Below are 3,137 nucleotides of genomic sequence, written 5' to 3'. Positions count from 1 at the left end.
ACACACGCACACACACATACATACATTGCAAATTATTTGGTTCTTACCCAGATTAAAAAAAAAATAGATTCAGAAATGCTAGGTAATCTATCTTGTTTTAAGAGTTCATTTCTTATTTTAAGTGTTCAACTTTACACTATAATCTTATTTCTAGAATTAACAACCAAAATTCAAGAAATCTTGTAAAGTGGAATTATCTTGCTGCATGGACAGATAATTTCACCGGCTCTGAGTAAGTTTTCCCTCCGATTTTTTATCTTGGTTTTAGACACCCCTTTTTCTCAGTGTACACACACACACACACACACACACACACACACACACCCACACTGTGACTTTCAGTCATGTTTTAAAAAGTCTCCCTATCATTGTTTCAAAGTTTGACTTTAACTTTCCCCCCATGACATTTGACCCTTATTGCAGTCCACTCAGGAATATTGGTGTTTTTATTCAATGGTTTTTGTTTTTGTGTCTTTATTACCTCTGCAAAAGTGGGCTCATCAGCGTCATTTGTTTATCAGCAGGATGTGTGATCAGTGAGGTTGAACAATAATCATTTAGATTCTAGAATTGACCTGTAATCACTTCTGGGAGCTACATCACAACACCTTGAAGGTGGTATTTTATGTGCTTTTGTGTAATTTAATAAAAAATGAATTTATATTAATGAGCAAAAAAATTAAACAGAAAAACCCTCTTGTGATTCTATATAGAAAAATGACTCCTGAAGCATTTGATGTTTCTTAAAATAAGGTTATATTGTCTTAAAAACAATCCCCGTGAAGGGACGCTACTGGGACTTCTCAAAATTCCCAGACTAATGTACTTGTTAAGACTATTTTTATATCAATGTGCAAAAAATATAAAGGAAGAATGAATCCAGAAAAGTGGCACGTAACTATCCCACTGAAATTAAACAACATTAAATTCCATTTCATTATTTTAAAAAGTGATCAAGTGACTCTAGTAACCCAAGATGGAGTGACTCAAGCCGGAACTTTGTCCACAATGTTAATGTTTACACCACAGACCACTGCAGGTGTCCTGTCTGCTGTCACCACACACACAGACACACACACACACACACACTTTGAATTCTAAAATGTGTGAGGCTAGGAGGATTAGATCAGTAGACCTGGAGGACCATGGGGAGCAGCTATGACAGTCACTGATCTGATCTCATCAAAAATACATCAAGGTGTTCCCCCTCTAGACATCTGTATGCAATGAAATATTAACCAAATGTGCGATCATGAATCTACCCATAAACAACCTACAGCACTTTTCCCCCGTAATTAAATCTGTTGGCTTTTCATTAAAACCTGCCGGCGTTTCACCCTGAGCAGCTTTGTGTGCACTGTCATGGGACCTCTTATCTTTCTCTCTCACTCTTCCAATCTCTTGCTCACTTGTTTGGCCTCCAGCATGTTGACTTGAGCTGGTCTACTTTTTTTTTCTTCTCTGCTGTCGCACCCAAAAGCCCCAAATCCCCCTCCACCATACGTAACCCTTTCAGTTAGAACGATGCCATATTTACGGGACTTTATTTTTTTTTTAATCAAACAAATAATTCACCACTGAAGACCACTGCATGCTAGCTAAAGTAACATCTGTTGCATTCTTGATTCTAAACAGGAAATTCAAAGTGCCTTCTCCTGAAAAGCACTGACTGAAGTATTTCTGCTGAACATAAACTTGGACTAAACGTGTTATGGTGGTAAATTCCAACCTTTTCCCAGCATCCCTCCTTTCACCTGTTATACACAGATTTCACACGAAGCATGTGTTTCATGTTCAGGTTTCATTGCACAGAACAGGCAAGCACATGTCGGCCTCCATCTAAACTCATGCTGCAGTCAGTCGGATACATTTTTATCACAGAGGTTCAATCGTTTCATCTGTAAGTTTTTCATTATTGATGAGAAAGAGTTTAACAAGTGTAGTGCCTTGGCTCATTTTTAGTCATGTTCACTTCAACGTTTTCAAAGTAGTATTTCCTGACATTCAAGTATAAACTAAAAAAGTGAACTAAGTTCTGTTTTTCATGAATTTTGAGAGGTATTGTTTTTGAATCAATGAGAACTGGCATTCTTATTTACCTGGAAATATGTACATGTTGTCTCGTGCTGCCCTCTAGTGGAAGTAAATCTATAAAAATGCCAGAAAAAAAAAAAACCAGTAGAAATTTGATTAAAGAGTCTTGCTGGCACACACGAAGAATAAGGTGGAGACACCACTACTCACCCTCTTCCACTCAATCTACGAGTTACCTGTGATACTTCACCCATGACATGCATTTTTTTACTCACAAATTGGTGTCAAAAGCTCATAGAGATGTTTTTTCCCTCCTGGATTACTTTTTTTTTTGTGACTTCAGAATGCAGGAAGAGCCAGCCACATGTATTAAACTTGAAACTAATGGTTGCTCACGAGAGTAAAGCTGTAGTTTATAGACTCTCCAGCTCATCGTCTGGTATAATCCACATCTTTATCCAGCTGTATTCTCAGTGATCCACAGACAAAAACAAATTGTAACCCTTTTGGTTCTGCTCTCGTTCATGTTAGCAACAAGCGCAAACAGTTTGCACATTCACCTGAACAACCTGCTACTGTGTTTTTGGAAGTAACATCAAACCCTAAGTTTCACATTATGGTTTAGTTTAGTCAACGTGTTCGGAGATTAATGATAATACGTACGGATAGAGAAGACATGGATTTTTGAATGGAGTTTTTTTTTTTTTTTAATTTACTTTTCGAAGCCTTTTTATGAGTGTTAGCTGGAAGTTACCATTAGCTTCAAGCTAAATATATGTGGCAGGCTCTTTGTGCTCTCTGGAGTCAAGTAAAAGAGGTGCAGGACAGAAAAGTAACTGTAAGCTAAAGGCAATCATTTGTGAGTATTTCAAAGGCAAAATACACTTTTAGGGTGAAGTATTGCTTTTATCCTTAACCTTGCTTTGTAGTATCAGCTTTTCCCTTTTTGTTTTGCCACATTTGTTTTATGTTAATGCAAAATGAATCCCCCAAAATGACTCATTTAAAGAAGGGAACAATTTTGGTATCTTTCTATTGTAGAACATGCATAAATACATAAAAACCTAGCAGGAATAAAGTTTCTTTAAATTAATAGAGCTTTA

The sequence above is a fragment of the Aulostomus chinensis genome, chromosome 6, assembly GCF_037954235.1.
Source record: "Aulostomus chinensis isolate RoL2024-O1b breed Wild chromosome 6, RoL_Achi_v1.0, whole genome shotgun sequence".
In the NCBI taxonomy this organism is placed as follows: domain Eukaryota; kingdom Metazoa; phylum Chordata; class Actinopteri; order Syngnathiformes; family Aulostomidae; genus Aulostomus; species Aulostomus chinensis.
Note: the sequence above shows the minus strand (reverse complement) of the source record.